At 37.7% G+C, this 15,294-nt stretch overlaps 1 non-coding gene across 1 annotated transcript; it reads left to right on the plus strand.

The window, feature by feature from the left end:
* The first annotated feature begins 274 nt into the window (after positions 1-274).
* On the plus strand, positions 275-436 carry LOC142441755 (U1 spliceosomal RNA). The gene has a single exon (XR_012783102.1). It is a non-coding gene; the product is annotated as a U1 spliceosomal RNA (small nuclear RNA).
* The last annotated feature ends 14,858 nt before the right edge of the window (positions 437-15,294 follow it).

A 15,294-nucleotide genomic window follows, 5' to 3' on the forward strand; every position in this document is an offset into this window, starting at 1 on the left:
GGAATTAAGAAAAATGTGCTATTTATTTCTTATTTACACAAAAATTTTGATATAGAAAAAAATCCTCTTATCATGGAAGAAATAATTGATAAGATGATACATTTTTGAAAATCAAACACCTGGTAAGTAACCCTAGATTCAAGCCTAAATTTACCTGATTACAGAGCTCCTTTTTCAAAAATTTCATGAATTCTCTGTTTTGAAAAGCTCTTCTGGAAATAATTAACAACATTTTAAAAAAAATTTACATAAATAATAAATTATCTTTGTTAAAATACTTACCAGGCTGGGGAGATACCATGATCACAAAGGTGATTTTCCAAGACGAGGCTTATCCATTGCACTCCGGATGTGCTGACCCCTCTGATTTCCCAAATGTGGGAAACTCGACTGCATAAAGTGTGGTAGTGGGGGACTGCGGTCACGCTCTCCCCCGAAAAAAAATATATATCCGAAAAATTTTTGGTAAAAAATAAGTTTCTCATACAATATTCTGAAAATTTTAGAACCAAAAAATTTCTTTCTTCTTCCTTAATACTCGATTTAAACTTTGGAGATTAGTTGAGAACATCCTGGTAGTTCTTTTTTTGTTTTTCATCCTGGCAGTTCTTCAACAAAAAGCTTCTGACTGACATTGCTTCAGTGATTGTACTTTTACATATTGAACACTGTTCTTTTTAATAATGATTCTTCTTTATATGACGTATGTGTCTCTAAATTGTCTGTATCTTTTCATGTAATAGTATGAAAATACAATATGGTTATAAATTTGGAATGAACTTTGAAACCAAGGCCAATTTCAATTCTATCAAGAAATTAATGCTCTGTAAGAATTCACTTTGAGTTCGCCTTTCATTGAATGATGTAATTAAATGAAATTTCTTAATATGGCCCGCCTAATCATGTCTTTGTAAGTCTCACCAAATGACTTGGCAGGACTGTGCATATGTGCGATGTCTCAGAAGCAGGAGGTCCATCCATGACCATCAAGAACAAAGAGCCATCATTCGAGTCCTGCACGAGCCATATCGGAAGTGAAAGAGGCAGTGGCATGCAGGACGTGGGGCAGACCAGGGCAGCCAAACAAACTATGAGACAGAATGGCAGCTAGACTCTGACATGTGGAGGTGGAGGCCAAGAAGGCAGGTGGTTGAGAAGCCAAGGACTAGAGAGATATGCCTGTCAGCATCACTAACAAGATGTTCTATGTTCAACAACAACTCTATCCTTAGTATTTTGTAACCAGTTAGCTTCACTAATAAACTCATATGCCTTTGAGGTTTGTGTGGAATAGTGTTCTGTGTGGAAATTGCAACAATTTATGGCATCCACCAGAATCCATTCCAAGAGTCAAAAAATTTCTTTTAAAAAGCATATAATACTAGAGAATCCCAGATATCAAAAATCTTCACAAACTTTATTTGATTTAAGTGAAGTTAAACCTAAATCAAAATAACAAAAAGCACTAATGAGAAAGATGGAAGCCATGCCACATAAAGATTCCAATGCCCACATGGAAGAAACACACCAGCCTTTGTGACCATGGGCTGTTGAAGGGATCAGGTATCAAGCATCAAGGAACAAAAAAATCATATAATTGAAAGTGTGGGTGAGTGCAGAGCAGAGACTCAAAGCCCATTTTTAGCCAACCGGACAGCGCTTACTTAAGGGTTGCGGGGAGGAGGTAAGCCAGTCAGGGTGCAGAGTAGCAATGATGAAACATATATCTTTCCTCTATTTCTTAAATGCTTCCCTCCGCCCCAATATCATGATCCCGATGCTAACCTTACAAATCTGCCTAGAACAGAGGGTGTTCATAGGTACAGAGAGCAACTGGAAACAGGGAATCCAGGACAGAAGACTCCTCCAGGACCAGTGGTGAGAGTAGCGATGCCTAGAGGGTCGAGAGAATGTGAGGTAGAAAGGGGGAACTGATTACAAGAATCTATGTATATCCTCCTCCCTGGGGGAGGGACAGCAGAGAAGAAGGTGGGTAGAGACGTTGGACAGTGTAATGTATGACAAAATAATAGTAATTATGGATTATGAAGGGTTCATGAGGTAGAGGGGAGTATGGATGGAGGGGGAAATGAGCAGCAGATATTAAGGGCTCAAGTAGAAGGCAAATGTTTTGAGAATGATGATGGCAACAAGTGTACATATATTCTTGACACAATGGATGTATGTATGGACTATGAAAAGAATTGTATAAGCCCCCAATAAAAGGGATATATATATATATATATATATATATATATATATATATATATATATATATAGCTTTTCAATTAAATTCAAATTATACTTCTAAAAAAATATTTCAAAGGAGCCAAGGAACTGAAGCTGAATATAGACAAAGATCTTTTCCCAGAGCCAACTGAGAGGGAAAACCTCACAGAGTCAGAACCCCAAATCAAGACTTGCAGCTTTCAAACTATGAGAAAATCCCACACTCTGGTGATATTTCTGTTACACCAGCATTAGATAACATATGGTCCCAAGAGAGTGAAGAAACAAAGACTCTGTGGAGATTTCAGAGACTTGAGAGAAATAAGATGTAGTTTTACTTTGAAAAATGGAAGATCTGGCAGATGGTGGAATATACAGAAAAGCTACACACATTACCACAAAGATGTGAGAAACTAAATGAAACAGATATAAATGATTATCTTAAACATTGAGTTTCATTGGAAAAGGGTCTAATATATCAAATACCAAAGAGGAGATGAAATTGGATGAAAATAGAGCAAAAGAAGACAAATGGAGCTGGGGAATTAATTACTAACTAGCTTGACACTGAGTGGCCACTTTCAATTTTTGCCGGCAGGATTCCAATCAGAGCAGCAACTTGATAATTGACTCTCCCTCCAGGACACCATCAACACCCATGTGGGTAAATGGCTATGATCTCCCTCTTATTAGTCACACTCTCCTGGTAACCATAAATATAGCCATCCCCCAGCCTGTCCTTCCCAGCAACCCAAAATGCATGCCTCTCTCATGCAGTTGCTTCGCCAGTGTAGCTGGAGGTTACATCTTAGTATATCAGGCAAGAATGGATCCAACTATCTTAGAAGCTCTTTTCTGGGTCAGCAGAATGCTCTTACCGACTCATCTGCCCTGAAGCCTGCGTGAACTCCTTCCAGATTGAGGAACCTGGTGTTCCTTACCTTCTGGCCTGGTGGGGCTTCATTCTGTGATGAATTTCACTCCCTCCCATTCCCATGTGCCTTATGGGTCAGCATGGCCTCCTTCAGAGACAGGTTGACTGACTGGCCACAACCCTCTCATAAACTAGCAGAAAATCATAGACAGCAGGCAACGCCAGCCAAACAACTTCCAACTACTCACAGGAACACAGAAGGAAGAACTGTATATATATATATATATATATATATATATATATATATATATATATATATATATATATATATATATATATATATATATATATATATATTCCCATCCTCTATCATACCTACAAGAAGAGAGTTGGTGAGGGGTTAACTCCTGCTAAACTAGCAAGCAGAGTGGCACATTTATCCCAAGAATACTAACGAAAATAAAAAAGGATTTTTTTAGGCTTCAAGGAGACCGCCAAAGACCTGATACACCGCCCTATGTAACCCCACTGGTTGACAGCGAGTCCAGTTCAGATGAGCACAATGCATCCACATGCCCCTTATGTGCAAGATGTTCTTTTATACCCAGATGCCCTGTTCACTGCTACACGATGGGCCAGCAAGGACTCCTAGAACTGGGAGCCCCGCCCTTGCTTTGCTGCATTTACTTGAATCTTCATAGCAGATTTCCAGCAGGGTTATCAGAGGATATAGAATTCATGAAGATTACCCTACAATTTATATTTTAAAATAAGATAAATTTATAAAGAAAATAAATTTAGTTAATATTTATTTCACAATAAAGAAGAATGCCCAGAGTTAGCCATTACTTGAATATAAAATGTTAGAATGCATTTATGAAGAAAACCCCAGCCATTCTGCCTGTCTGCTTCCTCATGTTTTTCTCTTATTTCCGAGTCCCAAACAACCTGCTGGAGCTCGGAATAAAGTGTGGTGAAAAAGCACCTTTGGATTACTTATTCTTTGAGTATTAATATTTTCCCCCTGGACTCTTTGTTCCTGGAGGCACACTGAACGCGTTTCCAATGCCAAGCAGATAACAGGATGGCCTTTATTGTGTCTACAAGTGGCTCAGTGGATTCTATCTAGAGACTGAGCCCATAGCTTGCCATCACAGGGTAGTCGGTGACAGCCCATCGAGCCAGCAAGTGGGAACATGTCGAGGCAGAAACATGTTGTTGCACAGGGCTTTCGGGGATTGGTTGGCCAGTGACTAGCACACGCTGGCTCCTGAAGAGGAAGTAGGCAGTGGGTTACAGGAGTAGAAGTGTCCAAATGGTCATGGGAGACTTCACAGTCGTTCAGATTCTTTGTTTCCACAGCAGTGGTTTGTCCCTGCCTCTTCCTCATGTCGTCTCAAAGTTATTTCATCACTGCAATATAAAGCAAAGGAATTAAATATGGAACTCTTGGACGTGTACATGTTTGCTTTCTTTCTCAACAAACTGAAATAATATTGATTTTAAAAGTGGCTGCCACCTCAAATGAAAACATAAGCTTATTCTGTCTTCCAGAACTGAATTCCTGTACAGCATATTTTATTTTTAACGTTTTGTTCCCAAATGTTTTAACATACCACTTTTTTGTTCTTATAATATAAGATATGTTAATCTCGTATATATGTATGTCTATATATATAATATATATAAATAATACTAGAATTCAAAATGTAAATATTTACTAGAAGAAAGAAGAGTGACAAGTAGATTTTGAAAAATGGTGGTTGCTATTTTGGACTTTTAATCAATTTCTATTACTTGCATGGCCATTTTTATTTTATCTATTAATGTTGTTATTTTACTATTTATCAAATTGTATTGATATCAAATAGAAACAGAGTTGTACAACTTTAAAAAAAATAAACATAATTATACAACAATTTATAATTTTAGAAAATTATATATGGACATAAAATGTCCAATATCAATTTTAATTATCTATTTAAAGTGAACTTTTATTTGTTATACACTATTGGATTTTCAAATTTTTTAATTTATTTATTATTTATTTTTAATTAAGTACTTCTATTAGAGGCTCTTACATCTCTTATCACAGTCCATACTTACATCCACTGTGTCAATCACATTTGTACATATGCTGCCATCATCATTTTCAAAGCATTTTCTTTCTACTTGAACCCTTGCTATCAGCTCCTCATTTTCCTCCTTCCTCTCCCAACTTCCCTCCCTTATGAACCCTTGATAAATTATAGATTATTATTTTTATACCTTGCATCATCATCTGTCACCCTTCACCCACTTTTCTGTTGTTCATTCCCCTGGGAATGGGTTATTTGATGATCATTGTGATCGATGCCACCTTTCTACCCCACCTTCCCCTTATCCTCCTGGTATCACTACTCTCATTGTTGGTCCTGAGGGGTTTATCTAGCCTTGATTCCCCATGTTGTGGGCTCTTATTTGTAACAGTGTACATGTTCTGGTCTAATCTTAAAGATTTGAAGATAAATAAATGTCTATCTAGCTGAGAAACAACAAAGCCCACATGGAAGCACACCAGCCTGTATGATCTTGAGGTGTTGATGGTATCAGGTATCTAAGAACCAGAACAAAATCATACCAATGTGAATGGTGGGACGTATGTGTGTGGAGTGGAAACCCAAAGCCCATCTGTAGACAATTGGGCATCACCTTACAGAAAGGTCACAAGGAAGAGGTGAGTCAGTCAGGGTGCAGTATAGCACCGATGAAACATAAAACTTTTCTCTGGTTCTTTAATGCATCCTCCACCATCATGACCTCAATTCTACCTATTTTTATTTTAAGAGAGCATTTATTTTAGTCTTAAACAGGATAAGGGGAAGACAGAAACCAAAAAGATCTATTAGGAATATGGGGAGACGACTGGCTTGGGCTTTTAATAGTGTCCAAGGATTGACTGATATACAGAATTTATGAGGATATGGATGGTCAAGAAAATCTGTTACACATGCATGATAGGCATGCAGTAAATGAAGACATCATGGTTATAGGTGGGGTTGCTAAAGCTGGAATAGGTTCATTTTTGGAAAAAATATGCTCATTCGGGGGCTTTTCCAAAGGCATTCTATGGGACCTCTTATTGTGATTGACATTAAGGACACACAAGGCAAGCTCCAGGTGAGGCTGCCTCTCTTTGGGCTTATCAGGTGAGTGCTTATCAGAGAGTCATTGCACTCTGTCTGAGGGCAATGTTATTCATATCTATGCTCCAGGTTCTGAAAGGATTTAATGGAGGTTTTATCAAGTGCTCATTCTGCAGATGAATTTTGGCCTTTAACTGCCAACCATAGTCTTTTGCATACTGAGTTGCCAGAATTTAAAGTATAGTATATTTTCCTTTTTTGCTCATGGATCTTAGTATTTACTATCCTTGAGTCAGACAAGCTGGTTCACTTCCACGTGGACTTGGGTGGCATCTCACTTAAATGGCTGTTTTAAGCAAGGTTTCAAGAAGCCAGAAGGTATTCCTTCTGATAAAAGGGCATCATCTGATTTCTTCACTACGCATTGCTACAGCACCCATATCTCCAGTGATCCCTTCATAAGGAAAAATATCAAGCAGGGCCACAACCTAAGAATAAATTATTCTTATATTGGGGTTTATGATTAAGTATGAGCTCAAATCCCATTCATACATTTAAGGTTTATGTAGATTCCTAGTCTACTTCAGTGGCAGCATTACCAGTTTTTTGGAGAGAAAATGTAAGTAAACTCCAAGGAATATTTTGTAATTGTATTGATAGTATCATTAATCTAGCCAGTGGTATAGACTTTACAATACTATTATGTAAATGGAAATATTCATACATAGGGAGTCTTTTCCGAATAAAATATGTATAATATTCACTTATACATATTAAAACACAAGTGACTGACATAAGGCAGAACTCTCAATAGCAGTCTTTTTTATTAAGCAGAATTTTGTCTGTAAAGTAAAATATATCACAAAAAGCTAAAAATATAATAAATATATAGTGGTCTTAATTTGCCTTACTACCAGTCAATCTCAACAGGAAGAACTCTGAATCCAAGTTCAGTGACACCCAAATTTGGGACCTTGGGGTAGCAGTTACCTTTTTCTCACATCAGACTCTCCTAAAGAGAAAGACAGGGCTTTCTACTCCTTTTAAGGTTTGAAAACCTCAGAAACCCACTAGGGAAATTCTACTCTGTCCTATAGGGTTGCTATGAGTAGGGACTGACTTGAGGCAATGAGTTGGCTTGTTTTTTATCATTGTCATTGAAGGTGGCCTCTCATCATTGCTTTGATTTGCATCTCCTGGGTGGTTAGTGATCATGATCATTTCTTCATATTTGTTACTCATTTGGATATCATATTCATTTTATTCTTTAAATGAATTATTTTCCTGCATATAAGTGTCTTATTTTTAGTAGGTTCCAGTTATCTATTTTGTTTATGAACTTTGTGTATTTGCTTTGTTTCATTTGATAGTTTTTCAAAAAACTCAACTTACCGCCATTGAGACAATGCTGATTCACACAGACTCCCTGAAGGTTTTTGAGAGTTTATAGGCGTGTATCTATGGGAGTACAAAGCGCAGTCTGTATCGCGTGGAGCTGCTTCTGGTTTTCAACAGCTGACCATATAAATCTCATAGGGGCTTTAAACCATTCCCTATTTTCTCTCTCATTGAATCAACAGAAAATAGTGGGAAAGAGAACAAGAGAAGGAGAGAGAAGAAAGTATTTTTAATGTAGTTTAAGCACAGAAAAAGAATAAATAGTGGGAAAATGAGCAGCTTAGAAAGAAATATAAAATTATTATTCATTTTTCTTTAAAGAAATAGAGCGAATACAATAAAGGGATCCTTGGTTGTGTAGTGATTACCAGTTGGGCTGATAATTGAACGATCATCGCTTTGAAACCAGCAGCTGCTCAATGATAGAAAGAGAAGGTTCTCTACTACCATGAAGAGTTACAAGCTTAGAAACCCACAGGGGCAGTTCTACTCCATCCTGTAGGATCACTATGACTCAGGATTGATATGAAACGGTGAGTTTTGTTTTCCTGCTTTCATTGAGATAAAAGAAGAAAAGAAAGGAAAGAAGAATAATAATAAGATGAGCAAAAAGGACAAAAGGCTCTGTTTGGGGCAAGCCTGCCTGGATGGGATGTGTGGATGGCCAGTCCGGCCTGCCTTGGCAGTGAATGGTGGTGGTGCCCTGTGAATGCCAGTTCTGGAACCATGTGGGGGCTGCTTAAGCCCAGCTTTCCTTGGTGGTGTGGACAAGGCTGACCTTGTCCTATCTGACTTGATGGGGCTCGTGGTCACGTGTGGCCTGCCTACCTTGGTGGCGTTCTGAGACCCCCCGGGCCTGCCTGCCTTATTGATGACCTGTACCTCTTTAGGCCTGCCTGCCTTGGTGGTGCGCTAAGTCTCCTAGGACGTGCCTACGTGGCATTGTGTATGGGATGTTTGAGACCTGCCTGTCTTGGTTTCTCTCTTGGTCACCCAGGGCCTGCCTGCCTTGGCAGCACTGGGGATCATGTTCATTTTAAAGTTTCTTTGAGTTTCAGAAATGTAAGACATTTGCAGTAATAAGATTGAGACTGTAATCTATCTGTATGTGAATAGATTTACCAGTGAAAATCTTGTAGTGCAGCACTTGTTACCTTTGTAGAATGAGCAAGTGGACTGTAATAATACAATGTAATAACATAATACACATACATATATGTGTACACGTGTACACACACATTGCACTACTTTTCTATATTTTCTCACCAATGAAGTTTTGCATTTTCTTTTTTCCCAACAGTTTTTTGGCACATAATTTCCATATCACACAATTGAATAGTTCAATCATTCAATCATATCAAAGGGAATTGTACAATCATTGCCACGTCTATCTTAGAGCATCCCTGTCCACATGGTTAAATTGCCTTTAAAATGAGTTGTGCAATTATGATCAGTTCTAGTATTACATCCCAACACCTGCCTTCATCATTTACATAGCCCCCCCAAACTCCTTTCCTCCACTATTGCCCATCTCCCACCCAAGCATTCTTTATAAAACCTTATATCAATTATTATCATTATATTTCCATTTCTACTGGGCTTCACAGCTGGGAAATCCAACAGAAAACAATAAAAACCAAAATCCCACTAAGGTAGTAAGGATAAGATCATAGTAGTAAAGAGCCAAAAATACAATCACTACACCAGTGGGAGAAGACCCCCATCAATATTCACTAAGCCAGGGGAGAAATTCCTGTCATGGAGCAACTAAGAGATTCTTTCACCCAGTACAATTTCAGATTGCATCTATAGGAAGGTCAACTGGCCAACTATTGTGTTTGGTCCACCAGAAGCAAGATTACAATGGTCTCTGCCTGACAATAAGGCTGTTTGGAATGCTTGTCTTTGGCCAAAGAGGATCTGCCAGCTGTTTGTCTGACTGGACACTGCAGATGGGTTTTGAGCTCCACTGTCCTCCAGAGCCTTCTCCAAATTGGGTGTTCATTATTTTAGCTCTGATATTTTTCTCTTCACCAAATTCAAAATTTGTCTTTGTCATCTTCATATTCACACAGTAGGTATGCTTCTTCTTTGTGGACATTATTGATTCCTCACTTAGATGGCTGCTGGTTTAAATACATGCCTGTAAGACCCCAGACATTATTCTGATTGATAGCTGGGAACCATCTACTTTCTTTGTCACATGTTGCTGTATCAACCTTATCTTCAGTGATCATTTCATGAAGGTGGGTATCAAGCAAGTTCATGATGTAATATCTGATTGTTTTTAAGTTGGCACTAGGATTCAGTGTGAGCTCAGAATTTATGTTTTATTTTGTTGTTGTTTAATTTGCTATCACTTGGGAGTTAATAAATATGTTATATCGTCCCACAGTTCCATATTTCAATCATGCCAAACATAATTGCAAAATTGCTTCCATAATCACTCTTTAAACATACTTTATCTTCCTGGGCTTCTTGATGACATTCCCTTCTTATCTCCCCCTCCCCTCTAGATTGTACCTCCCTTCAAACTTTTATGCTTTCTTTCCTTGTAGGCTCAACAGCCCTGAGTTCCATTTACTGAAAAACACACAGAAACAAATAACACAGCTTCAAGAGGGTGACCCCCAATGCCAATGGACCTCTGAGATACACCCTAATACACACAAGCATAAGCAAAATAATACAGAATGGCGGTCACAGGATTGACAGAATAGTGTGTGTGTGTATATATATATATATATACATATATATGCATATGTTATATGTGTTTATATATATAAATACATATAATATGTTATATGTATTAATATATATACAGCCCACAGGGTGGTGTTGAGATAGAAAGCTCTTGTTTGTCCATCTACCAACAGTGCACCACTCTTGCTACATCTGTCTTCTGTTTCTTCAGGCACCATGTGTTTTCTGGCTTAAGTCCTCAGTTACAAGTGTGTCTGAGGTAGAGCCCCTTTCACCCCGTGGGGTTCCTTTGTGGGGTCTCACAGATAGTTTCAGGAGAATGTCACGTGGGAGCCCGTGGGTGCAGGATTCGGTGTCCAGTGTTCTATGGTGCCCAGCCTGGGATTCCAGGATACCCCAGATGCCCTAGGTCTGTTCTACCACCTGCAGCACATCACTAAAGAAGCGCCCCACTGACACACACACACATATTGTCCACAAGAGCATTGTCAGTCTATCTATGTTCTTCCCCAAACTTTAACCATTCCCCCTCTCCGTTTCTGCATTGCCCCTCCTGTCAGTAAGCCTCATCCCTCTGAGAGAGCCAGCTTCCTTTTCGGGGGACCTAAGCCAGCGTCAAATGGCTACCACTTAGCAAACAGCATCACACCCCATCTCCCCCATCCATTTGAGACCAGTTGTCGTGGGTGCCCGCTGGCCAAGTGACCTACACTATACTTACCTGGAGCAGATGGTGTAGGTTCATTGGCACTAGTCTGCCTCTTTACCAGGCTGTCTGGTCCCCAGTCAGAAGACTGGATGGGCTGTAAGCTTGAACTCATGCCCCTTCTGCTGCTTGTTCCTGCTGCAGTGGACTCATACAGTATAGATCCTTTTATGCTTGACTAACTTCACTCAGCATATTTTTCCTGCTCGCTCCATGAATTGAGGTGTTTCTTCACGGTTTCATATGGTTTCATCGTGTTTTTTTAGGAATGCATAGTATTCCATTGTGTGTATGTATGAGTTTTTTTACTATATAATATTTTAATATTGTGTCCATTAGAGATTAAGTAATATTAATTTAATGAAAGCTGTTTCTTTATAGTTCAATATGCTAGTGTCATGTTTGTTTATTTATTTAATAATTAAATCATTTTATTGGGGACTTATACAACTCTTATCACAATCCATCCATCGATCCATTGTGTCAAGCACTTTTGTCCATTTGTTTCCATCATGATTTTCAAAACATTTGCTTTCTACTTAAGCCCTTAGTATTAGCTTCTCACTTTTCCCCTCCCTTCTGGCACCCCTCTTCCTCACGAATATTTGACAATTTATAAATTATTATTATTTTGTCATATCTTACAACCTCAGATGGCATATAAGAGTTTTTAAATCCATTCTTCTACTGATGGGAACACAGGCTGTTTCCAGGTTCTTGTTATTGTGAACTATGCTGCGATGAACACAGGGGACAAATGTCTGTCCGTGATCTCTTTTGTATTTCTTTTGGGTCTATGCCTAGTAATGCTATTTCAGGGTCATGTGGTAGTTCAATTGCCATCTGTACTAGGCAATATTGCTATATTGTTTTAAACAGTGGCTGTACATATTGATTTACAAGTTCACCAGCAGTGGATATGAGTTCCTATCTCACCACACCTGCCCATCATTTGTTGTACTCCATTTTGTTGAACTGGGCTACAGTCATTAGGTGGTATCTCATGGTTGTTCTGATTTACATTTCCTGGACAGCTAAAGACTGGGAACATTTCCTTCTGTATTTATTAGCCATTCGAGTTTCATTCTTTGTGAATTTGTCTTTTACCCACCTTCTCAGAAAGGTATTATTTTTTTTCTTATTGTAGGCTTGTAAAATTCTGTAGATTTTAGGAATTAATCTTTTGTCTGTTATTTCATTACTAAATATATTTTTCCACTCCATGGGCTCTCTTTTTTACTCTTTCTAAAAAGTCTTTTTATGTGCACAGGGTCTTATTTTTATTAGGTCCTATTCATTTCTTTTATCTTCCATGGGGTGTGTTTCATTTGTTAATTTTGATAGGCTATGTATCACCTGCAGTAGGATTCCTAGCATTGTTCCAGTTGTCTCATTGATGATCCTGATAACTTTTGGTTTTCCATTAAGTCTTTGATCCACCTTTAATTTGTTTGGAGGCATAGAGTTAGATATGGGTCTTGCTTTCCAAGACCATTTATTGAAGAGGGCATCTGCTTGCCGTGTAAGGTGTTTTGGGTCCTAGTCAAAAATCAATTGTCTTTGTGAGGATGTCTTTATTTCTGGGTTTCCAGCATAATGTGGAATAGAAGTGAGGATAAGGGACATCCTTATAGGGACTCCTTTTTAGTGCAAATGCTTTCAGCTTTTCTCTATTGAGTGTAATGTTGGCTATTGTTTTTTGTTGTTTTTTTGTAAAGGTCTTACTGTATTGATAATTTTCCCTTCCATTCCTATTTTCTTAAGAGATTTTATTAGTAATGGGTATTGGATATTATCGAATGATTTTTCTGCATCAATTGATTGCTTCATATGGTTTGTGTCTTTTCTTGTTAATATGGTGGATTACATTAATTATTTTGGGAATATTGAACCACCCTGCATCACTGTTATGAATCCTACTTGATCATCCTATAGGATTTTATTGGCCAAGATTTTCTTTTGTATATATGTTCATGAGATATATAGGTCTGTAATTCTCTATCCTAGCGGGGTCTTTGCCAATGTTTTTGTTTTACATCAGGGTTTATATTGAATTAGTTTGGGAGTTCGCTGTTCCTTTCTATGTTCTGGAAGAGTGTGTGTAGGATTGGTGTCAGCTCTTCTCTGAATGCTTGGTAGAATTCTTCCATGAAGCATCTGAACCAAGCTTTTTTAGTTGGGAGTTTTATGATGACCTTACCTGTTTCTTTTGTTGTTGTTGTTGTTGTTATGGATCTGTTCAAGTTCTTAATGTCCATATATGAAAATTTGGGGAGAGAATGGTTTTCTAGGTTTCTGTCCATGTCTTGAAAGGTATTGGATTTGTTAGCGTATGGTCTTTCATAGTCATGTGTTATTTTTTTTATTCCCTTGGGGTCTGTTGTGACTTCCCCTGTTTCATCTCTAATTCTGATATTGACTCTAATTCTTAATATTGATGACTGGTTCTTCTTTTCCCTGGTTAAGTTTGGTAGCAGTTTGTCAATTTGTTAAACCTTTTAAGAACCAGCTTCTTGTTTTGTTATGATTTTTTCATTGTTCTTCTGTTTTCCATTTCATATAATTTCCACTCTTATATTTATTATTTCTGTCCTTTTTCTGTAGAAGGGAATATGCTGGTGTCTCTGTTCTAATTGTTGGAAGTGCTTTGTTAAGAAGGTGAGCATAATTATCTCCTCTTTTTTCATGTGTGCTGTTATTACAATAAAGTGACCTCTGATAACTACATTTACTGTGTCCAATAGATTATGGCATATTGTGTTATCATTCTCATTAGTTTATAGGAATATCCTCTCTTATTTAGATTATTGCCCATTTCTTTTTGAGAAATGAATTGTGTAGTCTCCAAGTTATTGTCTTTGTCTATTCTTTCTATTGTTCCAGATTAATGGCACAGTGGTCATTGGATTGAATGCTCTCTATGTGTTTGAATTCTCTCAAACTTTATTTCCCAGAATGTGGTCTATTCTAGAATATAAGCCATGTGCATTGGAAAAGCTAAATTTTTTTGCTGATGGGTGGAGAGCTCTATAGATATTGTTGAGGTCAAGTTGATTTATTGTCTTGTTCAGCTCTTCTGTTCCTTTATTGAGTTTCTTATCTGTGATTTATCTGTCCTTGAGAGTGGTTTATTAAAATCACCTGCTATAATTGTTGATCTAGTGATTTCTCCTTTCATCTCTTTAAGAATTTGATCAATGCATTTTAAGGGTCTTTTGTTGGGCTCATATACTTTTTTATGGTTATGTGTTCTTGGTCTATTGACCCCTTGAGCATTATGTAATGCCTATTCTTGTCTCTTATCTTGTGTAACTTGAGGTTTATTTTGTTGGAGATTAATTTTTTGCCAACCTTTGACTCTCAGTCTGTTTTTTACTTTGAGTAGGAGATGTGTCTCTTGAAGGCAGCAGATCGCTGTATCTTGCTGTCTAATCCAGTCTGCTACGCTTTGTCTTTTTATGAGAGCATTTAGCACATTAGCATTTAGTGTAATTACATCTAATTACAGATTAGACACTGTCATCACTTTCTATTTCTGTGTGATATTTTTCTTTCTTCCCTGTTTATAGGGTGATATAGGTGTGTGAGGAATTTATTCTTGTCTTTGATTCTACGTTCAATCAGTGATACTTTGGCAACTGTCATCTATGTTTCAGTCTCTGGGTATTGTTACACCCTGTGATGAGCTTATGTTTGTGTGCTGTTGTTGGTTTTCTGCCAACAAAGAACTGGATAGTAATTTTTGTAATGCTGGCTTTGTTTTTACATGTTCTCTGAATATTTGCTTGCTTGAGAAAATGTATTTCTCCTTCTAGTTTGATGGAAAGCTTTGCTGGATGAAGGATTCTTGGGCTGCAGTTGTCTTTCAATTTTCAGAATATGTTGCTGCAATTCTTTCATGCATGATCTCTGTGGGGGAGTCTGAGCTTAATCTTATATGTTTACCTTTATATGTGATTGATTTTTTCCCTAGTTGCTCGAATAATCCTCTCCTTTTCTTTGAAGTTGGATAATGTGACTACTATATGTATTGGTGTGTTTTTTGATTTAATCTAAGTGGTATTCTCTCTGCGTCCTGGATAGTTATAGTCTCCTCCTTTGTAATATTGTGGAACATTTCTTCCAAGGATTCCCGTAGGATTTTAACTCTAGGCTTATTTTTTTTTCCTGCTCAGGAACCCCAATAATTTGAATATTGTTACTTTCCATGGAATCCTACATCATCCTAATAGTTACTTCAGATTTTTGTTTGTTTGTTT

The sequence above is a fragment of the Tenrec ecaudatus genome, chromosome 2 (assembly GCF_050624435.1).
Source record: "Tenrec ecaudatus isolate mTenEca1 chromosome 2, mTenEca1.hap1, whole genome shotgun sequence".
In the NCBI taxonomy this organism is placed as follows: Eukaryota; Metazoa; Chordata; class Mammalia; order Afrosoricida; family Tenrecidae; genus Tenrec; species Tenrec ecaudatus.